Source organism: Pezoporus occidentalis, unplaced genomic scaffold (genome assembly GCF_034315485.1).
Source record: "Pezoporus occidentalis ecotype Australia unplaced genomic scaffold, CSIRO_AGI_Poc_V1 ctg63, whole genome shotgun sequence".
NCBI classification, from domain to species: Eukaryota; Metazoa; Chordata; class Aves; order Psittaciformes; family Psittacidae; genus Pezoporus; species Pezoporus occidentalis.
This window is the reverse complement of record NW_026915977.1, coordinates 4319623-4343417: the sequence shown is the minus strand read 5'-3', so window position 1 is coordinate 4343417 and position 23795 is coordinate 4319623. Positions and strand designations below refer to the sequence as shown.

The 23795-nt window shown below is 47.3% G+C and overlaps 2 long non-coding RNA genes across 2 annotated transcripts in view; one reads left to right on the top strand and one right to left on the bottom strand.

The window, feature by feature from the left end:
* LOC134174775 (uncharacterized) overlaps positions 1-10295 on the top strand; it is a 61712-nt gene extending 51417 nt beyond the window's left edge. Inside the window, exons 3-4 of the long non-coding RNA XR_009968772.1 lie at positions 9304-9362; positions 9464-10295. This is a non-coding gene — a long non-coding RNA (uncharacterized LOC134174775). The remainder of the gene's footprint in view (positions 1-9303; positions 9363-9463) is intronic.
* On the bottom strand, positions 7687-12723 carry LOC134174776 (uncharacterized). The gene is made up of 3 exons (XR_009968773.1): positions 12266-12723; positions 9444-9554; positions 7687-7875 (listed from the first exon to the last, which is right to left on the bottom strand). It is a non-coding gene; the product is annotated as an uncharacterized LOC134174776 (long non-coding RNA).
* Between the last annotated feature and the right edge of the window lie 11072 nt (positions 12724-23795).

Genomic DNA, 23795 nt, shown 5'->3' with positions numbered 1-23795 from the left:
GACAAGGACAAGGGTTTGAGACCATTTTGTTGCCTTGTTTGACTTGCTTCTGCAAATAAAAACCATCTCACACGCCGTCATTTAGAATTTGCTTCCTACCTAGTGTCTTAACCTCAGATGTCTGGAGAGAGCAGAGGTATCTAAACTGGTACTGCAAACAGAGCACTCCATGTGCACAGGATGAAAAGCAGCAGGTTTGAGGACGTGAAAAGCTGGCAAAGTCTTTACAAAGACTTTATCTCAGAGGGTTTGTTCCTTGACACATTTCAAAAGGTTTCTAGAGCAAGGACAGCAATGGAGATTCTTGAGACAGTTTTTGAGGGAAGTTTAAAATGCAGTTTGGGAGCTGTTCTCACTTAGCTTTATAGTGTAGAGGAAAAGAGATTTGAAATGTGGGTACTAGCTCATAATCTACTGGCTTAAACGAGCATTTGTTTCACTCCTGAAGTTACTTGGTGTACATAGAGGTATAGAGCACTTTCAAGATCTTTCTAGGGAAGCACTGGGAGCAGCCCAAGGCTGTGTGCCCTGCAGCATGTCTGGATGCAGCACCTCGCCTGGAAAACCTCAACCTGTGCTCCTGGCACGGTTGCACATGTCTCATCTTTGCTCCAGAGACCTCTAGGCAAGAAAGAGCTGGCGCAGAGCCTGGCCTGGCTGCATGTGTGAGAGCAGGGCCAAAACCCAGCAAAAGCGCCTTTGGGGAGAGCGGTCACTGGTGTGCTGGGAGGGAGCTGTGCTTCCATTCAGAGGCACAGACAAAGGGATGCTGCTTTTCCTGGCTTGCAGCACAAGTGTCTTTGGACTGGCAGAAGCACGGAGTATGATGCCTGTGCCCTTATTCTCTAAAGGGAGGTTCAAAACTGGAAGGGGAGAAAAGAAGGGAAGTTTGTGGTTCCTTATCCCTCAGCGAGGAGCTGGTGCTCCCAGGGAACGAGCAGAAAGGAATGCTGCACAGAGTGGGACAAATTATAGAAAAAACACACCAAGTGCCACAGAAAGAGCCTTGGAACAGAGATACAGCAAAATCTCTGCTCACCAAAGCTCCCCATGTCTTGACCAGGGAGCACGCAGGAGCCTGCCTTCTGCCCAGCTTGTTCAAAGGCTTTCCATCAATTCATTCAGCGTTTGCCATTTGGTTTGGGGGTTTGGGTGAGTTTTCCTTAATCTACCTGGGAGGATTTCTTCAGCTGCATTGATTCTGAACACACTCTGAGCTCTTGACCATAGATGCTATATCAAGCACTGAGGTTGTTCTGGCTCCAAGCTGAGCCGAGCTCCACAAACAAGCAGGGCATGGCGATCCAAGCACAGCACTTGAACCTGGAGTTTGAAAATAGCCCAGACGGAGGCTGAGAGATGAAAGGAGCCCACAGCATGTCCACCACACACAAACCCTTTAATGATGCCAGGGGGCTGGGGCTGGACCAACAACTTTGTGAGCGGAGGGTGATCTAGTAGCCAGTGTCATTATGAATAGACCGCTTGTAAAAAGGCTTATGTGCACTTTGCACAGGCAAAGGAGACTGCAAGGAAAAACAGCGTTCAATGAAATCTTTTAAAGAGCTCTGCTTTTTCAGTCCACGTTTAACATTTTAACTGTTAAATAAATGCTACGAATTTGATGCCTCCAGATTCAAACTCACTCCATTACAGACGCACAGAGAAGGAGCGAGAGAAAAACTCGTTTGGCTTGATTTTCAGGTAAACTTAGACTTCTTCACTGCTTTTTTCCTGGCTCTGTATTAGTGGAAAGCCGATCCTGTAACACATTCTTGCAGCCTCACAACAGTATCAGTGTTTTGACTAACAGCAGTTCTGTGGATAACTTAGAGAATAAACGTTATTTTCTATGTATTGAAGAGCTAGCTACCTCTGTCATAAGGAAACACACGTTTCCGATTCAGAGCAGGATATTCTGCAGGGCAGAAAGATCATTGAAGAGCTGTAGGGGAGCTCCTATCTGTGGTGCTTTGGGCTCCCGTAGCTGAGTACAAGAATAGACTATTTCAGTTGGAAGGGACCTAAAACCATCATTTGGTCCAACTGCCTGAGAGGAGTCACGGCTCCATGTGTTTATCCCTGCTAGGATGGTGCAAAGCGCCTCTTCAGTGGCTCAAGGGAATTCCTGGAAGAGGCTTTAATGACAGGCAATCTGTTAGTTTAGTAAGATGATGTCTATGTTTTCCAGTGAACCAGATTAGATTGCTGAGCTACTGATGGGAGCTGACCCTGATGCAAAGTTGAGATATTTTTTCCCTAAAACCAAACAAATTGGGTTTCTGGAAAAGGTACTTGAAACTGGTGCCAAGCAACAAGCAGGTATAAATACTAAGAGATACAGCCTGGGCAAGAGTGTGCGATCCAAAGCCATAAACTCAGAGGAAGCTCAGCTGTGCTTTATGGCTCTGAAATGACTGCAAAACAATATAAGAAAGCCTTGGTTGACTTTAACTCTTTGGAGAACTGCATCCATCTGTCATGGCAGCACCAAGCCTGCCTGAGCAGGGGGAATCGTTGGCAGCATTTGATGCAAGCTTAAATCCAACATTTTCTGGACACAGCTGTACTTCTGGGTTACCCACACTCTGGGCTCTTCTCTAACATGCAGTTTTTCCATCTGCTCAAAACCAAAACCCTAAGACACTAAACCATAAACCCCATCATTCTTTTCCCTTTCAGTTTTAGAGAAATGCATCTAAGGAGTGTCCACAGGTTTTCTCTCTGGGCAGTTTGCCTCTGCCTCTGCTGATTGACTCTTTGGCTCTAGAAGTAGCAAATATCGTCTCCCCCAGAGGGCTGATGCAGATTTTCATGCCCTTTTCTTCTCTTACTTCCCCAAAAGAAGGATCTGGCATGGCTGATGTTAGGTTTTTAGGATGCTACTCTTACTTTCTCTGTTCCTCCGTGCACACATACTGTCACACAGTGATGTCTGTGTTCCTCCTGCCTCTAATGAGATAAGTAACATGATATTTTGTGTTCCTCTGCCTGGTTGCCTCCCTCTTACAAATCAGGCAGAAGCCGGGTCCATTTAGATGTGTGTGTTTGGATTTTGAGTGGTTGATTATTCGGAATCAGTACCTGGGATGGTCAACAGGAGGTTGTGAGCACTGTGGAGACCTGCCTTTCAGAAAGCGGGTGCTCAGCACCTGGAGGTCAGCTCTCTTGTCAGAATGGGTACCCTAAAACATAACGAGCCTTTTAAACATCTATGTGAGTTTTTGTGGGGTATCTTCCTACCGGGTTTGTTTGCATTTGCACACATGGCCTTGCATTAGAAACAAATACCCCAGACACACCTCCTTTTAGTGCTGTGGTGGGGATGCTGGCTCTATCAGTGCGTGTCTATATTACAAGGCAGTGCTGTGCAGAGATTTGAGCTATGGCTGAAGAGGCAGCTCAAGCTCATCCTGTGCTAATTAACTCCGCTGAGGATGAAGCCTGCCAGGCAGGGAGTGCTGACAGCCCTGCACTGTTCTCGTACTGAGGGACTTTGTTCAGCTCAGGTGTCCGCGCACGAAGCGCAGCGGGCTGAGCTGCCCAGGAGCTGCAGGCGCCGTTTGAACTCGCACGGAAACCCAGGTCACGTAGTGGGAATCGGTTCACTCCCGCAGACCGCTGGCAGACGCGCCGGCTCCCAGAGTTTGCTGTACGTTACCATGGAGAGCATTAGCTATTTCTGGTTTGCCTCTCCTTGCTTTTCCAGCAGTGGTGCTGAGGGCAGGGAGGAAAACCCGTGTGGTCAAGTAAGGCAGCCACTCTGAAATGCACAGGAGAGAGGAGTCTTGCTTGTGCTGCCTGTCCTCAGCCACCATCTGAGGTACAAGCACTTGTCAACCAGCAACAACACACAGGTGCGTTTGTGAAGATAAGCTCCCTGTGATAACTCAAGCCTCGCTTACCAGCTGCATGATGAATGGGTCCAGTTGTCCCAGCTCTGCACCAAGCAGCGTAGAGCCTGTGAATGAAGAGCTGCTGGGCATGCAGCCATCCCGCAGCGTAGCCGAGAGGGGCAGTGGATGCAATGCTAATTGCATTGCACTGGATGAACTGTTGTTGCCTGAGAAAAAGTCAGATTGGGCCCACAGTGTGGTGTTAAGTGTCAGATGAAATTCCACATTTCTGGGGTCAGGGGAAGGGAGCAGGAAGATGTCACCTGCTCTTCCTAGCAAGTGTGGAAATTCCAGCTACTGCAACAGGCAGGTGACATGAGTGCGTGTTCCTCCCGCAGAGCTGGCTGTGCAGTTCTGCTGTTTCATTTCAGACCTTAGACAAGGTCAAACAGGAGTTTGGTTAAGGAAGAACTGAAGCCAGGTTTACCTGCAGCACTGTTAAGCCTGACATCCCTAAGCATCCCTAAGCCTAACACTGCAGGGACCAGGATTCACCTCCATCTGAGATGGGCTTGGGCGGGTGCAGGTCTGCAAACACGTGGGGTAGTTTGGGAATGACTGAGCTAGGAGGTGGTGGGATGATGGGGGACAGCCTTCCTCTGACCTCTCTCCAATGAAAATCCAAGTCATGGGGAAGGGGATTAAATTAGAAGCTCTGATAACTCATTTCCCTTTAAAAAATAAATAATCAGATTACCACTGTGATTCCAGATTGCTAGTACAAAACGGAGCAGGCAGTCTTTGGAGAGGCAGTGTTTGGTTTCTGCACCCTCTGGCACTAAGGCTTCCCAAGCAGGCACCCAAAATGCCCAGGCCACTTGCAAAGGAAGAGCAGCAGAGCACCGAGTGCTGGGAGGGAAGGAGGCATTGCTGAAGCAGCCATGTGGTGCTTAGTTATGAGCCTCTTTTGACAGAGATCGTACTTCTAACAAGTGTTCACACGCAGACTTGATGTAAGAAGAGAGGGGCGAGGCAGAGCGGGGCTGATTTATCAGAAGATGAGAGAATTAGGAGGTTTCTTTGCAATAACAGTTTCATGCTTCCATTCCAGCTCACAGCGGTGCAGACCTTTGGAACCAGCTGACTGGAAGTTCAGCTTGCTTCAGCGTGTGTGTTTCGCCCGCTTTCAGAGCCGTGCCTAGATGTAAATCCATGGCAAAGCTGGCCCTGGAGCCTTGCAGCAGGCAGGATAGGGCCCTTGCTGCTCTACCTGAGGCTGAGCAGCTCTCACCGCTGTCGGCAGCCGCCGGCTCTGCCGTGGGTTTATGAAGTGCCGTTTCAGCTGCGGTCAGGGCTCACCTGTGCTTTGTCAATACCCGTTCTCTGCCAGTGCGGGGCTGGGGCTTTGAGTCAGCAGTGTTTCAGCACGTGCTCAATCATCCCCCAGCCCCTTACAGAAGTGGAGCATCTGCTTATTTTTAAGCCTGCACTTATGTATTCAGGGAGGGGGGGCCTGGAGTGGTATTGCCAAGGGATGGCCATGACCGGGTGCAGTAGCTGTGGCTGTTGCTGCCTACCCAGAGCTCCAGGTGAGCCCCTGCCAAGGTGCCTTCTGCTCTAACGCTTCTAAAGAGTGACGGCCCAAAACTGTAAATATGGGAATAAACACTCCCACAAGTCATCTGCTGTTAATTTACACTTGAATCAATTCATTTTAATCCAAAAACAGCAGAGTCTTTCAGCCTCTGAAGGCTATTGAATATTTTACTTGATATCATAACCAAAAGGATTGCAGGGCATGTCTTTCCCCCAACTGTTTTATTTCACCAAGAGCATTTAGTGCTTTGCCAAATTCTGTCTCTGAGGGTCACTGCAAATGTGTTCTCCTTCTGCTTTTCATATAGCACTGAAAAGTGAGCTGCGGTTGTGTAACTCGTTAACTATTCTGGCAATTTTAGCTTGGAGGCTTCTCTTTTTCAATGCGCACATAGAGCTTGCTCTCACACGCTTATCCCCCCCTAAAAGTATAAGTGGATGAGCAACCTGTGCAGTGCTGCCACAGCAGATTGCTACCTGAAGTAATGGGATTTCTCTGGGAAGCCAGAGCAAACGAAACAGCCAGATTTCTTTGGCGTCTTGATTAGGAGAGGCAAGCGGTCAGCCTTCCAGCTGTCACCATGGTCAGCTTTAAATGTGAAACCCTTTTTCCAGATCACTTTCCAATACGTTGTTTCCTATCTGAAATATCTGGTAGTCTGGGTGATCATTTCTCCGCGTGTCAGTAGTGGTAACCGGTTGCTTAACAACAGAGGAGGAGGTACAAAGCGAACAAGCTTACCCAAATCGCACTGGAAGTTACTTGATTCCTCCCTCTCGGTACTCATCCAGCCCACTGCAGCAGATGGCCCCAGGCAGCGTGTCCCTTTGTCTGATTTTATCATCTCTTTGACAAGCGTTTTCTCTCGTGGATGTGTCCAGGACAATGATCAGGGGCTGGACCTGGGTTTTGAAGAGCTGCCCAGCAAGAGGTGTAGCCGTACACAGGGTGAAATCCCAATGTGTCCCCCTGAGGGGCTGCAGGGATGGAGGAGGTTGTTTGAGTACTCCAGTCCCCCATGAAAGAGGTCTCAAGCATTGCTTGACTCCACTCACAAGCTAGACTGCACACGCTAGAATTACATCTGAAAACAGCAAATGGATGCTGCGTGATTTGTGATGTCTTCATTTATCTTTCTATTTTTTGCCTTAATGTTGAGGAAGGACCTTGGTAGGAAACTGTAATATTACGCAGCTGGCTATGAGCACTGTTGGGCTCAGTGTCTTCTGCCATGTTTGATTCCTAGCAGCTGCTCAGCGTTAGTTAATTATCTCCTTAGAAGAGGGATTTCTATTTTTACAGGATGACCAGGAGGCTGATGGAAACGTGCAAGAGAGCAGAAACCCAAATATTTAGGCAGACCTATAAAACACTTCCCATAGCCAGCACCACAGCTGCAGCTAGGGCTGAGCAGTCTCTGTTTGCTGTCTGGGTGATACATTTTTCTGAAGGGGTTAGTTGGTGGAACAGCTTGAAGCGAGCATCGCCCTGAGTCACGCTGCAGCACAGACCTGCACTGAAAACCAGCAGCGGGGCAGTTCTGCTTCACGGAATTATTCCCAATTGGTTGTTCTTGTCCTCACGTTGGGTGAAGCCTTATTCTGCACTAATGTTACCTTGGTCCCCATCTAACATAGGGCGCTGCGGACTGTGCTGTAGTGGATGTCCTTACAGGCACAGGCAGAGACCTGTTGTCTGTAGCAAGGGGCAACTTTCTGGGAGCAGAAAACCCCGCTCACTTGGGTGGCTGTGGGTCTCACCCCGGCTTTCCTTCCTCCCTGAACACGTTCCAGGGCTGTGGAGGGTTCAGCCAGTGTTCCTTGGCCGGCACGTGGATGCTCAGCACCCCCGTGGTGAGCACCGTGGGCCCCGAGCCCGTGACAGCACAGCTCATGCACTCAGGATTTAAAAAATACCTATAGTTGTTGCTGCAAAGTAGGAAGTGAAGTCCAGCCCCGCTTGATCTTTCCTTTCCTTTTAGGCTTTTTCATTAATAGGCACATGTAAGTGATTAACGCAGCCGCGTGTGACTGTTCCTTGTTGTTTGTGCAGCCCTCAACATGTGCTTTATCTTCTGAGTACGAGGTGGATGTGTTTGGCATTTCGTCCACGAGGGACTTTGCCAGCCTGGCCGGTGCTCAGCCACACTGGTGTCACGCCACCACAGCTGCGGCCACAGCTCCCAGCTCCCCTGGGACTGACACTGTTGGAGGGGCTCGCTGGTTTTATTCTGCTAATAAACCCTATTTTAACCTGTGGCCTTACTAGTCAAGATAAGCTGGTTCTTTGTGCTATACAGATACAATCTTTGCTTCTCTTCTTCATTAACAGCGATGCCTGACAGCTGTTGGTGCACGTTTTGTCTTCAGCATGCTCTTTTGACCCCCCCAGGTCCCTACCATCCATCAGCAAGTCCAGATGGATCCATGTCAGATGCCAAAACTGAGGATAGAAGGGAAAATCAATTAAAATCGTAGGAAAACTTTCAATATACCTAAAGAAACCCTGTTTTCTTTGAAAAACATTTAACAGAAAGTTGGATCTAGGTTCCATATTCTGTCCAGCTGGCAACCAGTTCACAAAGTCATCCAAAAAACTGTACTGAAACCATGTTGTTGACAACGCTAATCATTTAACACATCACACAAGTTAAAAAGTAATGCATATATTACAGAAAAAAAATGCATCATAAGGTATACATTTTATGAAAGTCCAGGTTGGATGGGGCTTGGAGCAAGCTGCTCTAGTGGAAGTTGTCCCTGCCCGTGGGAGTGGGTTGGAACTGCATGAGCTTTAAGGTCCCTTCCAACCCAAACCATTTTATGTTTCTGTGATTGTATGAAAATTACAGGAAATTAAGATTGAATGTGTGTGTAGGTATAAAGACAGTGAGAAATGCTGCCGGGTGCTCAAGTGAATTTCAGGCAGATTTTTAGTCTTGAATCACAAAGAAAAGGGACACGTTGCACTCATCTTGGGGTGAACAGGAGCTTAGGTGCATGTGCCTAATTCATCCATCTCTTGGCAGGTCACACAAAACTGAACAAATCTGAGCTTTGGACATGGCCAGTCCCAGAGGCTGTGGGTGAGCCACTTGCTGTGTGGCTGACTCTTACCTTGGTTACTTTCTATGCCCCTTTTCCCTTGATGGGTCTTTTTGACCAGACTTACACCAAAACGCTGCTGTATGCTAAGGCACACTGTGGCTCAGCAGGGGCCCTGAAAAGACTGGTGGCATTGCTGGATCTCCTCAGGGTTGTTTGCATAACTTTTTACGTGCTCTTTAGATTCAGAGTGCTTGTTTTGATCTTTGTTTTAATAATACTTTGAAGTGTTGGTGCATGACGCAGTTTCCTACAGCCTCGTAAGAGGTACAAGATGATTAAAAAAAAAGTATTGTTGGTTTTAGGATTGGTTGTTGGGTTTTGGTTTTTTTTCTTTTCCTAAAAAGACTGGTTTTGGGGGAAAAAATGCTGTATCTGTGAGGAAGATTGGTTCTAGGTCTATAAAAGCTAAGCATGGATGCAAGCTTGGGCAGTGCTACACTAGAAGGATGGATAACACAGGTCCCGCTGGAGCAGGGAGCCCCTCCAAATGGAGCAGCAATGTGGTAGTATACAAGAGCATTTAGTGGAAAATGTACCATAACTTAAATTATTTGGTTTATTTCTTTTTGTGGCTGGGGGCTGGAAGTCTGGAAACTATTTAACATTTCCCATATCCCTCTGTTAACCTATGGGAAGAGCATCACTGAGCGATTGGGAGCTGGGGAAGATCCACTGTGTGCAAAAAGCCATGGCAGAAACTAAATGCCTAGTCTGGAACATTCTTGTGCTGGCAAAACCAAGATGATTATGGTTTCTTTTCTAGTTTATGTGCTCCTGGGGCATGAGTAAGCAGCTGGCAGTCTATAGTCCATAAAAAGGCAGGTAAGCATTATTAGAGGTTAAAGCACAGTAACACAGTTACCTGAGCTTGAGTATCACAGGCTACCATGCCTGTCCTCTTACCCTGTTCTGAGCTTTCCCAGTTGGAGACACCCACATTTCTTTGCAGTTTGACCCAAAGCACATCTGTGCTTCCCCAGGCCTCTCGTGTGGGTTCATCCTCCAGGGCTACACCTAAGAAATACAAGGAAATCTAACAGGCCTGATAATATGGGAAAAGGAAGTCACGCAGCTTCACAGTGCTTAAAGCAAGCCTCACATTAAGTAGCCTACTGCACCGGTCTGAAAGGACAAATGGGGTCTCCCCATCAAAAAGCTCCTCTTTCCTGTCTGTTGGACCACAAAAACCATGCTGAAGAAACACAGAGCAACACCTGGTTCTCCAGGGGTTGTTTTTCAGGTTGCTAGAAGAGGAAAGTAACTGTTTTAACCATTGCCAGTGTCTCACAGCAGCATGCAGGTCACTGCACACCTATTAAATTAAAATCTTTGCGCAAAAGAAGCCTTAAAATGTGAACTTGTGTTTGTGTTTAGAAACAATACTAAGTGGTAGAGATGCATGCTGGAAATATAGAGTAGAAGCAGTTGTAGTTTAATAGCTGGAAGGCATGGTGATGGGCAAAGCACCAACCTTTAACCATCTGTGCCCAACACCCAGAGAACAGGGACCCCAGGGTGACATGAGCCCCCTTCTCCCACCTCCATCCCCAACTTGGTGGCCCTGTTGTGCCCATTTTAACTGACCAGGGAAGTGTCTTTCTGCTCCTTTTAGCCAAATACGCTCCCTCTACAGCATAGGGATGGGAAACCATAAAGGACAAATGAGATTTGATACACCCTGCCTGGGTCCTTCACTGCCACTGGTACCCAAGAGTACATTGTCAATGCCAGAGAGCTCTGATCTTGTTTCTTGGGCTTCTGCACATGATCTGCCCTCACCCAGAAGCTGCTGAAGCTGCTGCTTTTGGTATACATCACCTCGAGTGCTGCTGTCTAAGGCAGATCCATGGCTTATCTACTCTGCCAGCTGGACCTGCTGTAAATGCAATGAACCATAAATATCCTTTTCATAAATTAGAAAAGTTTCCACCTAAGCATAAGTGTGATGTCTTGCTCCTCTCCTTGCTCTGGGCAGCTGGTTGACTCTTTGGAATGAAGTGATCAGGTATTCTGGAAATTGAATGAATTTCCAAATGCAGGCGGGGTCACAGAGTAATTCTAAGACGAGGAGTTAAACTTGCTTCCTTTTCCTTCTTATTCAAGCTCATTTTCATTGTATACAGAGCATATCTGAGATAAACTTTGCAGTAAACATGCATCAGTACCAGATTCTGCAAGGAAGCACATTTTTGTCCTTTCTTTTTTCCTTAAACAAGGGTTTTTAATGGACCCTTTTCTAATTCTCAAGGTCACTGTTAAATATTTTGAATAGTTGGTCAGATGCCAAACTATTTTCTTTGCCTGCCTTTCTCCCCTTGGAGAATTACTGCAGACAATGAAACGTGGCATCTTCAACATTAGTGTCAAAGAGAAACCTACCATGACAAGCAGTTTTGTGTCTCAGGAACTTGGCTAAAATTTTATGTTGTATTCAGTAGGATAAAGAGTCTCACGGTGCACTAAATTGCTTAATCACTGCAGCATCCTTTATGCAATTATTATATTTTAGCTTTGATTTAATAGGGAAAAAGAGATCACGTTTTCTGTCTTTTGTATTAAATTTGGGCTGAAACCATCTGCAGTCCTCAGAAATACCTGGATGAAGCAACTGAATACAGTAATAACACTTGGTTGCCCTTGTGCAATTCCTGTGAGCACATACTGTGACGTGAGGGGAGAAGAGTCCTTTTGGCAAAGTGGGGCAGCACAGAAGCTTGTGTGTGACTGCCCTCACTTCAGCCAGGTTTCTGAACCCGTGTGGTGCACGGGCAGTGCGGAACCAGCCCATGTGAAACAGCATTTAGAGCTGCAGAACAAATCGTGCACGTATCGGTGTCTGCACTGAAGGCAAGTGGGAAGTGTTGCTCTTTGCTTTTCATCTGCTCCCTCTGGTGCTTGAAAATTATGTTTAAACCTGCAAATTCAGATTCTCAGAAAAAAAAAAAATATGGGTTTAATACAGTCTTAGCTTTTTTAGCTTCACAGCTTTAGCTGTTCCAAATGCATTTACCCGATGAGTTTATATGTGACTGTGTTTGTTTGGAGGCAGCATATTTTGGCTCCCTAGATATTATCTTGCAGTGAGGATCAGCATTTCTGAGCATGTATTTCTACAACAAGTAAATAACGTGGAGGGGACAGTGAAGTTCACACATTTATCAGGTGGTTGCATAGAGCCATCACCCAGCCCCAGAGGTAGCTGGAGCAATGCCTTCTTGGTGCTCAGGGCAGTTTTGGGGTATTGGCATGGCTATAAACTGGCAAAGCATTAACAGGGAGACAAAAGGCGGTGTCTGCAAACCTGGCCAGCTCGAAACCTGGCTGCTCTAAACAGTAATGCAGAGGTGGTGCTCATGAAGCATATTGCTGGGATGTTATTTCTTTACGATCCCTTTTCTGGCCTATTCAGTATTTGTTTTACACAGCTGCCTCCAACATCTGCTTTTCATCTCTGCTCTTTATCCATGTAGGTATTCAAAAATGCCTTTCTTCTTTCAGCTGCTTCACGTGTCTGTCTTGTCGATGAAACATGCAGCTAATTGAATAAAAAAACCCTCTTTTTAAAGGAGGCTATCGCATACTTTGCACACAAATAATTAAGGGAATAATGACAGCTGCCTTCCACATAAGGGAAAAAGATGGGGGAAAACAGCAAGGTGAGCCTGAAATTTCTCAGGATTCTGAAAGCAGGCTAAGCCCATTGAGAACTTCTCCCACTTCCCTACCTGACAGCTTTTAAGCTGCTTTTCGAGCCTCCAGCCTCTCCCTTCTTCACTTGGGGCAATTAGGACCCAGGCTGTGGATCAGACTTTGAGCCCAGGATCCATCTCCAGAGCATTGGGCTTCCTGGGTGAGCAGCTTCTTCTGGTTAAGCATCTAGCCGTAACGTCAGAAACCCCCGGTTCTTTGGCTGCTGTCATCGGTTGGCATGAAACCATTGCTGAGCAGCCCTGCTGCCCTGTGACAGCGGGACTTGGCAGCTCTGCCTTACCCAGCCGTGATCAGGAGGTTTGCAAGTGCAGGGGGCTGTGTTTAAGCAGCTATTCCACACCAGTTTCAGCCTGCAATTGTCTTCCCTTCCCTTCTCCTCCCCAAGAAACACGAGGTTGTTGCTTTTGGATGAAGGAGACCGCAGCGCTGAGGCATTTCTCGAAAAGCAAATACAACTTCTGACCTCAGCAAGGAGCAGAGTTTGCCTGGATTGAAGGTCAGCAACTCCAGGAGATGTATGGGCTAGAGGCACTGATGGCTCCTCTTTCTGGTGCTCAGTACAGCCTCCTCGGAGAAAAGCCCTTTTTCCTCTCAGAATATCCCTCTCCTTCTGATGTTTTCCCATACTTTTTATTTACCTCCTTGAACAAAGCTTGCCCTTTGAATAATATCCCTCCATGCTGCGTATCTGTACTTCTGTGGCTGAGCTGCTCCTGCGTCCTGAATCAGCTATGGAACAGGCAAATCTGCATTTTCTCACGTACATATCAACTGTGAGGGTAGCCACTAAGTCCCACAACTGACTTTTGTTCGGCAGAAAGCAATCCCACGTTCAGGTGGGGTGGTCTGAAGCAGAACCAACGCTTCCAGCCTGGAGGGCAACCAGGGTTTGCATCCCATCCTCCTCCTCACCTTCCTCTGAGCTACCTGGAAAAACAGGGCATTGTGCGAGGAGACTGGGAAAAAGCTGCCAGGTCATGGCTTTGTCTGATGTCTAAAAGGCATTCAAGGTTTCAAGGAGAGAAAGATAGTTGGGATTGGGGTCTGCAAGCCCCGGACGTCCCGCAAGCAGCTCTGCAGTAGAGCAGCGTTGAGGGCCGTGTGTGCCGGTATTCATGCTAGGAATGCCAGCAGGCAAAGGAAAATCTGATGTGTTTATGCATGTTTGTAGATCTCAAAATGTAAACTATGGCACACTATCTGCTTATGGTGTGACCTCTCAACCTGAGGGTTTTTTCCTGTTCTGGGGTGAATTCCAGCAGACCACTGTGCTGCTGTGTTTACAAGGAAGATGCCTGCTTTCCTTGTTCTCAAGGCCACAGCATGTCTCGTTACAAACCCTCTTTGGGAAAAGCGAGCTAGTTAGCACTGCTCACCCCAGTGGAGCTGCAGCGGGTAAATATTCCTACTGCACTGCTGAAAAAGAAGAAATGAACTAAAATAGGATTCAAATCATCATTTGCTGCCTCCTCTGTTTATGCATCTGTCCTGAATTTTGAAACCTCAAGGTGCTTGGTTAACTCTATCCAAAACCAGGGAGGAGGCAGCCCCTTGCAGCAGAGCCCTGGGTAATCATTTCTGAGCACCAGGAAGGATTTAGCCCGCTCTGGGACTCGGCTGGCAGCCGGACAGGCAAACCATCATTCCAGAGGGATGCTGGCTCCCCACCGTGGCAACAAGCATGATTTTAGCTGGCGAGCGTGTGGGTGGAGGTTGGAGCAGGGTGGAAAGGCGATGGGTGCCCGCTGGCCTTGGGGTGCCGGTACCCCAGCGAGCTCCATCGCCCCTCCAGCAGCTGCTGTTACAGGAGCTGTTTCAGCACAGGGCCAGGGTAAATCGCAGTTCCTGTAAATGACAGGCAGGGTCCAACACTTCCCAATGGTTACCCGTCTCTGTAAACAGACTTCTGTGTGCCTGGCCACAGATCAGAGCCACGCTCATCCGTCTGTCCAGCTCTGCAGCAAAGCTCCACAGCATATGCAAAGAAAAGCCAAAAACAATATGTTTATGAAATCCAAACATCACAAATACGCTTTATTTACACTGCTGACACTGAAAGGAGAAACAGATGCTTCTGGTTTGGGTGCCTGTCCAGTCTCATTTCAGGAAAGCACCGAGATCAGAGGGAGAGAAAAAGGACAATCAAAATGTACAGTCTATCACATCTCCTGTTGGAACGGCCGGAAATCATTCATGTGCTGCTACAGCAAACGGAAGGGGCTCAGCTTTACCAAACACCAGGCTGTGCCCCGTGGTGCGCTGATGCCGTGAGTTGTATTGCTGGCAAACACCAATCCTGTGAAACAGCCCCGTGTTACCGGAGAACCGGAGGAATCCCAACGCAGGCCCAGCAAGATGGGCAGTGTGCAAGCTGCCACAGGGGCTGCAGTTCAGCGGTGTCCAGTGAAGGAGCCCGTGGAGCTGAGTGTCACGGAAGGCAGCCCAGAGCCTGCTCCCAGGCGTGCAAAGGCTGCGACCAGGAGAGCGCTGCAAGGTGCAGACGCCTTGTACACAGCTCAGATGGGCCCTTGGCACAGGGACTTTTGCTGCATAATTGCCTGTATTGCCCTAAAAGGTGGAAATATGACACGAAGCAGCACATCAAGCAGTGCTGACACACTGACTGTCTGACTGAGCAGCGCCAGGAGAGACAGGGTCCGAAACATGGGTCAAGGCAAGAGCCAGCCTCTTCATAGCCCTGTCACCTTTTAGACCAGGCATCTGGCAGGGTTTACATAATGAGATTGAAAACCCTTCCCAGAGCGCTGATGGTGCTGGAGTGCTCATGTCTTACAGGCACATCCCTACTGAGTACTGACCAGCACCATCAGACCAGCCTAAGCCTCTGCTCAGATGCTCTCACATCTGTGGCGAGTCGGTTCTGCACAGCCCTGGGCCTGTCTTTTCTTCCTGAGAAGCTGCTGTGAGGACATAAATGATTTGCTGCGGACTCAAACACTGTGCTGTTTCACATGCACTATTTATTGCTTTACTACACAATCTACCAGCACATGAAATCTGACAGGAGTGAGCGCATGCTGTCCCCATCTTTGGGAACTATCCCAAAGCCCTGAGTTAAGTTTTAATTACGTCTCATTCCTCTAAGACAAAGAGGTGGAGAAGGCAAACAAATAATGTTTTGGACAAAAGCATTGCTCACTAAACCCCTAACAGGGACAGCAATGCCTGCGCTCCCTCTCCGATCCTCCATGCTGGCACCAGCCTCAGCAGGCAGCTGCCTCGCTGCAGGGCTGAGCCTGCACCAAGCAGGATTAAAACATGAAAACAAATAGCACTAAACATGAAACAAACCCCAAAATGCCAGGAAATTAAGTCATCCATTGTATGAGGTGAGAAGCTTTTACCCTCACACAGCATGGTGGCTGGAGGGGACCAGTGCTGGCAGCTGGGAGCATCACTCACCCCGCAGTGGTTTGATTGGATATGGCCCTTCCACATCCCTGCTGCATCTTCTCAGCCCTGTGTGCCTCGGTGCAGACCAGTGCTAACAGCTGGGAGCATCACTCACCCCACAGTGATTTAATCGGGTATGGCCCTTCCACATCCCTGCTGCATCCTCTCAGGCCTGCGTGCCTCGGTGCACTGCCCAGCTCTCGGGGCTCGGGCTCCTGGTGCCGCATCTGTACCTGCAATCTGTTTTTCCCCTGATTATTGGAAGATGTATGTGCAGGATGCTGGGGGTGCTGGGTCATGCAGCTGGAATCGAGCACTTTTTCTTGCAAACATCATGCTGTGGGGTGACTTCCAAGTCACGGCGTCATCTGATACCCTGGTAAGCTCCTGTTAAATTGAAAACCATATGTCACAGTGGAGCTTTGACAGGCCATGCCCTGACTGCATGACCCACATTGCTCACGGGTTCACACCCCTTGCAAAAGCAAGGTGAGGATTCACATAAACCTGCTACAAACTGGTTATGTCTGTCCTAGTGCTGACTACTTGCTCCGAGTACCCAGTACGCGCACACCTACGCTCTGTGATGAGCTACCTGCCACTGCTCCAGCGTGGCCTCCTCAGGTGAGCAAAGCTGGGCAGGATGCTCCTGTCTTCCCTGTGCTGTGTAATGTTCATTCATCGCAAGAGATCGAAACTCTGTGCTTTCTTTTTTCCTGCAAACACCTGTTACTGATCATTTCCCCAGCACTAATATTCTGACGCTGGTTGGTGGGGCTTTGGCTGTGTTGATGGCTTTGGCAGAAGGCTGTGTGCAGGGGGGTAGTTCATCACGGTCCTGGGGTCACCTTTATGGGAGCAAAGAGGGACTCTTTTCCCTGTGGAAAAGGCATTTTGAGAAAAACAGTCAGATGAGAGGGAATATTTAGGAATGAAAAAGGGGAATGAAAAAAAAACTCATTTGGCAACTAGAATCGGGATCCTGTGACGCCGTGGTTCTTTTTTTTTAGGTGGCAATTTTTGTTTTCAGTTTCCAGATGAAAAGAGAAAAAAAAAATAAATTATGCAGGGCTTTACTTAGTTGAAAATTCAGCTTTTCTTTTCAAAGAAACTCCAGAGAAGTTGCAGTCAGCCATGGTACTGCACAGACCTTGATAGTTAAACATAAGCTCACGCATCATGAAACAGAACATGCGTGCTTTCAGCTACTAAAGTTTCATGATCTAGGTCTTTTGCAAGTAATGCACATTGATTTAACACAGTAATAACACAACGATAACCCAATAATAACAATTTAACACAATAATAACACAACTTGATTTTCAGCTGTTTCCTATATATTAATTTCCTGTCATTAGATGGGGGAGCTGAATACGCTCGATGAGCATTAAAATGGAGGAGATACAACAAAATGCAGGTTTTAAGAAGCAAGGTTCTAATATTGACACTGGCACAGGTTGCCCAAGGAAGCTGTGGCTGCCCCATCCCTGGCAGTGTTCAAGGCCAGGTTGGAGGTGGTTTGGAACAACCCTCTCCAGTGGAAGGTGTCCCTGCCCGTAGCAGGGGGTTGGAGCTGGATGATTTTAAGGTCCTTTCTAACCCTTTCACCCATTCTGTGATTCTAATACTTTTGGGTTTGCTTTTAAAATAGACTTTCTTCTGTAGAAGTTGTGCTTTATTGTCCTTCCCCTTTTCCCCTTGGGGTTCCCCTTTTGTTCTCAGAGAACTGGAAGAGGCTCACAAATACCAGAAGTCAGAAAGCAAATGCAAGCAGCAGAAAATGAACCCACATTTGGGCTAAAAGTTTAAAAAAAGGAGGCGTCTTAGACCAAAGTATGCGTCTGTCCATGTTCAGTATTAATTTCCATGACTATCAGTGTTTACCACAGTCTAAGTGGGACAGATTGATTCTCCAGCAGTGGCTCTATAGTCATGTTAATTGCTTGCCCTAACTCAAATAATCTTGGGGGTAAAGGAGCAGAAAATCACTCCCAGTGAGATTTGGCGTAGCTGCAGCATGCAAGGGAGAGCTCCCACACCCAAGTGTGAATAACTGGGCCTGGGGTGGCCGGTGAAAGGTGCTGTTACGAGACCCGCTCTGGAGCTGCCTCCTCCCAGCATCACTCCGTGCCGCAGCATCTGCCAGGGCAAACCAGGATCTTCCTTTGGCCTGGGCGAAGCCGCTGCTTTCCCAGCAGAGGGCACGATGCGCACACGGGAGCGGTGATTCCCGCTGCCAGCAGCGAGGCACAAGTGTGCAGAGCCGGAAACCCCAACGCAGGATGCGCTCGGGCGCAGCGTGCCCTTCGTGCGCCCTGCAAAGGGTCTTGCTTTGGAGCAAGCACCCTGCGCTGCCGTCTGCTCCCAGTCCCGAGCCGCGGTGCCCAAATGTCTTCTTCGCTTTCAAAAACACCCGATTTCATCACAAAACACCCTCAAAGCTATTTTAAATGCAATTCGGAGGATTTTCTGTGAATTAAAGAAACTGGAGCCAGCATCTGTTGGAAAGAACCCAGTTGCTCCTCATTTTCCATAATTTTGAGGCATTGATATCAAAATAGCCCCATTTTCCAAGCCAACTCAGTGTCTTGCAGCAGCATAATTCAGTGCAAGGAACAAAACCTTCTCTTCAGTTCAACCTGTTCACGTCGGTCGGGTGAGGTCTAGTTTAAAGTCCCTCATCTGGATCATTAATGCTTAAGAAAATAGATCCCCAAAAGATGACCTAGTTGTAGAAAAATGCTTTCTGTGTTTTCCTTCTCAGAAACGGCTGCTTGGGTCATCATCAATCTTTCTTGGAAAGAAGCTTCCCAGCAAAATCATGAGAAAGGGTCTGTTCTTGCCTTAAAAATTAAGTGGTGCAAATATGCTGTTTAACCTCAGATATATATTTTGATTGTTCTGGTCATTCCCATGACCTAGAAATTTCCCTCTTCGTGCACCATCGTATATCTGCTCTGAAATGTCTTTCATTTCAACTCTCTGCTCACAGTACTGCTGCAGTGATGTGATTCCTGACTGACACACACTTAAAAGCATTGAAATATAAACCAGTTTTCTTCCAAGAGGCAAAGTTTGCTGGGACCTGTTGGACTGGACGGACAGAAATCACCAGCTCAGAGCAACTGAGAAGTGAAACATCACAAGCGCAAGGTCTCCTTAGTGCTGGCCCCCCAGCAGGAGGGCTGTGCTGCTCCACTCCCTTGGCAGCTGCATGCTAGAACTGGTTTGAGGAGCACTGCTGTTTCTTGGTATTATGAGACAAAGTGATGGGGCCACAAAGGTTCAGGCAGCAGAGGATGAAAGGTTTGGGGAAGATTTCACACCTCCACCCACCGGGGCTAGTGCATGCCTTACAGATTATTTTGTGCTGCCTGGCAGGTGTTGAAAAAGAGAACTTGAACCAAAGATAGCCCTTGAGCTGATCACATGCATTACTCAGCATGGTTAGAAAGAGGATGGACTGGGCTTCCTCAGGCGCCCAAAGGAACAGCAGGGTGTGCAGTGCCCATGAAACCAGGGGAAGAAGTGCTCTAGTCTTTTGGTGCAGAAAATAGCTCCAATCTCTTGGCAGACAGATGGGTCTGTGAACGTTTCACCAAGAGCAGCCTGACTTGCAGCCACAGCTATGTGCAGGGTCAGATGTGCTGGTTCATGAACCAGCCCAAATCTCTCAGGGAATCATAGTTCAAGTAAAAAAAACAATTTCCTTTAACGACTGTGGAATTTCATATGAGGATGCAAACAAAGGGAACAGAAGCTCTGTTTTTGACTGCAAAGGGCTTTGGGGATCTCTCAATAAGCTGATCTGCTGCCCCAGCACTGGCCCTGGAGCACAGAACATCCCTGTGGAGCATCTCCATCCCTGTGAGCCTGACTGCTGCCCTGAAAACCTGCCCGCTCTCAGAAGCATTGCTAGTGGTGGGTGGTTCACAGTGCGGGCTGCTGTGTGCAGCAGAGGTTGTACCCACACAGGGAAAAGCCAAAGGTTACTCATCCTCTTGGGGATTTGTTTCAAGCCATCACTGCAGGCTGTGCACAAAGCAGCTTTTCAGCCCTGGGTGACAGGAGAAAGGTCTCCCCTCTGCAGCACCCATGAGCTGTTTACTGAAACCATGAGTGCACCCTGGATCTTCAAGCTTCCTGATAGCTTTCTGCTGACACAGGAAAGGAAATGCTTTCTATTTATCTGTTTTAGCATCCTGTGTAGGATTTGTTTCCTCTACATTTGAGAAGCTGACCAGAATTGGGGGTTACTGGGACAAACTGCTGGTGATGTGTAACAGTAATTTGCTTTCACTGCTTAGATTTAGGACGGGAGATACAAGGATGCATCAGCTTGCTTGATCTGATCAAGCAGATGAAGCTCTCTCTTGATCTGCAGCAATCTTGCGTCTCTTGATGCAGCAATCTGTCACTGCTGACAGATCTCTCTGTCATTTGGGTTTTCTCTGTCCCTCTGCCATCTAAAGAGTCAAATGTGGTCTAAAAAGGTTGCTAATAAAAGTCTTGCTAACTTTGGCTGTGAGAGGATACTCATCTTATCTGTACATCTCAGCTAAGCAAATGTAATACCTAACGTTGCATTTTCCGCCCCTCTGAGCTTTGGTGAGGCTGTGACGCAGCTTGGTAACCTCTGTTCCTTCAAACTGTGTCAGATGGGGGGAGTGTTAACCTCCAGTCCAGACCTGATTCACCCTCACTGAAATCAGAGACAAATCAGGCCTTTGAGCAAGTCCCCAGCAGCCTGGTTTGCAGCTTCCTGGGATTTTTCTTGCCAGTCCATCAAGGTGGAGACACAGCAACCAAAGTAATGGGAGCAGCCATGGTTATGGGGGTCCATGGTTACTCTTGCACAATGGGGACAGCCCCTAGGCTCTGGGGTTTTTTCTTCATTTTATGCTTTTATTGTTGAAGACTGTTTGGGGGTTCATTTGCCTTTCAGAGGAATGTGTAGTTAGAAGATGCTTAAAAACATCACAGGGCTATGAGATTACTTGTTTCTATGTTCATAATCCTCAGGTTTTGAATAGGAAAGGTCACCAGGGAGTTCAGTGGTTCTTGGCACGTACAAGAGCAAGCAGCAGGAGAACAGATCACCCAGCTCTGGGAAGAGCCAGGTTGTTTCCTGCCAGGCTATATAGATAACCTAGTTTTTAGTATTTTTGTAATAGATCTCCATCAACGACTTCCCAGAAAATAAAGACTGTTACAAAGAAGTACCCAACACAACATTTTGGGACTCATAGCAGGTTTAGTCCGGCTGATAACCATCATTTTGATGTGGAGTGTTACAGGAACAACATAAACTAACACCATTTTGGTTGCTAGATTGCTTTCCGTTAGTAAAATGCTCATTCATTCTACAGAAATGAGTCACGCAGGACTGAGAAGAGATTTCTTGAGCTCTCATCTTGCACAGTGTGAGAGTCTCAGCTCTGTTTAGTCATCATTTTGTGCAGTGTCTTGTATGAAATGACTCACTTTTTCCAGAGTATGTGAATTTTGGTTGTTTCCGAATGTTAGAATAACAATTCCTTTGGTGCCCAAGAGACATTAGAAACAAGTGGATGGTGTCATTCAAAGCTTAACCTCACAGCCCAGCTGAAAGACATGTCCTGGTGCTGGACGACAGTAAGATAAACTCATTCTGTAAATGTGTCCTATCCCAAAGGTCTTGAGGTAAGATTGAGAAGGCAAATAGAAAAGGCACGGTACAGCAGGGCACAAGAGAGCTGTCTGCAGGGTATTTTCTGTCAAGGTTTTTCATTGGAAACCGGTAGTGTAACAAAATCTTCTATTTTGTCATGAAGATGTAGGAACACTGCCCAGTTTCCAGTGGAGCTCATAAACCTGACATGCAGGAGAGCTCCCTGGTGGTGTGAGACTATGATGGCCATGCTCCCAGTCACCAAGCAAAAGTCACAGTTTCCAGCTCTAATCAACCCCTTCTAGTAACCCCATTTTGTTCCCATCTTTGTCAAACCAGGGCTGCAAAGTGTCAATCATTCCCTTGCCATTGCATGTGGGGGAGCCGGGTTGTCAGGACAGCTTTCAAGCACTGTAGGCGGCTTGCTGGCATCTCGGTGCGGTTGATGGGCTCTCCACCTTCAGAAGTCGGTGTCACCTTGTGCTCCGTTCCCCCACTTTTCTGCACCACAGCCCTGTTGGTTTGATTCAAATACTGCCATGACTGATGCTGAAGTGGCTGTGCAGTTTTATCAGGCACAGAGAAGGCACCCAGGAGACAAATCCCCTGCAATAACTGATTCATTAATCATTACCAATATATCTAGAGAGAAAAAGAATGACTCAAACCTTCAAAAACAAAACAACAAATTACACTGATCAGGAAAGGGCTTCCTATTGCTGTTACACAGTAATCACCTGTCTGCCTGCCTGGGGAAAGCTGGAGCACTTGATGAGGATCCAAATCCCCCGAACCAGATGGGGGAATGACCTATGAGCAAGGACACTAAGCAACAACCTGAGAAATGACTCCACCTTCCTTCTTCCCCACTCAGCATCCCTCTCTGCTTGCTGCCCAGGCAGCATTTTTGGTCTCTTATGTCCCATATGACCCACTGGGAGCCAGGAGAGCTTCCAAAGTGCTACACAGGGACCCATTTGCACAGGGACCAGTTTAAAAGGTACATCAGATAATTACCCATACAGTACTTCACTAAAAGAGTTGCTAAAAGCTCTGTGTCCCCATGTCACCATAGGCAAGAGAGCAGAGGAAGGTATGACCCACGGTATGACCCACTCATAAACACACAGCTTGGTCCTGCTCCGCCGCAGTATGCAGCATCCTCATCTCCAGATACAAGTAAATACCTGCTGTATTTTGCTGTAGGCTCCATTCTTTTTATGTGCCTGCTGTTTAAGCCAAGTCATGCTCAGTGTTTTCTTTCAGTAATTTCTTAAATAAAAGGATAGTCCTGAGGGCAGAGGCACTTGTCAGGATAATCAGGCAGAAAAATTCATGAGCCAAGGGGTGAACTCAAAGATTAAAACCCCTGTATGCCTTGTGTACCCACCACAGTTCTGGTCCATTCATGAGCACTGAGCCATCTGCATGGGCTTCCATAGGAGCCGGCAGTGCAGGAAAGCCTCAGAAAAATTACACGTTTGCAATAAGTAATGCACACACTTAAAAAATAATGAAGTTTTATTAATTACAGAACTTCAAGCATCATTTCCTCTCTCCTGAAAGTGGCACTTCAGGCTTCCAGAGTAAGAACAGTGTACCACAGTGCATCAAGCTACTAGACATCCTTCGTTCAAAAGGAATCGTCCTTGTTTAGGCAATATGCATCAAAGGTTTTTTAAGCGATTTGATTACATTTCTGGTCTGCTTTTTTGGAATAACCAGCCCTTATCAGTGTTGCCTTTCAGTCTGATAAGAAGCACTGCCAAGCACCCTTCACTTGCTTCTGGCCCTGAACTGTCCGCAGCATCTCCAACACTGAGATATTGATCATAAATAACTGCACTTGGGCGGAAAACTCCTGTGAATTTGGACAATAACAATATTCATATTTTTGAAGTGTATTGCTGCAGCCAAAGAGGTCAGAATATTTTTTGAGATTTTAGCAGTTGCAGGTGAGGGCTCAGTATTTTCATCTCGTAGAGCCAGCCAAGTACATCCTCATTAGTATTGATTGATTTTTGACAAGCAAAACTTCAGCCTTTCCCAGGCAGTGTAGTAAGGATCATGAAGGAACACAAAAGAAGGAGGAAAGGAAGCAGGAAGAGTCTCTAAGACAGCTCTGGAGATACTAAACAGGGTACAGTCATGTAAAAAATACTTTCTTTGGAGTCCACGTCAGGAAAAAATGCACTTGAGCAATGTCAGAGATCCCACTGTGAGATGCATACTCCTGGGACCGGGATATTTGCCCTTCACTAAAGTGGTGCTCACTTTATCTGACATGTAAAAACCCTGTTTAGTTTCATTTAGACTGGCTGCAATGCAGACAGCCAGGGGGAGAGGGGATTCTCCTGCAGCAGCGTGATGAGTGCATCCGGTTTCACTGCCCCTTCCTTGGGTGTTGCCTTTCGGTCAAGTTCATCTGGTGAAAGAGGAAAACTCTTCTGAGACCAACTGCAGACAGTGTGATTGCGAAA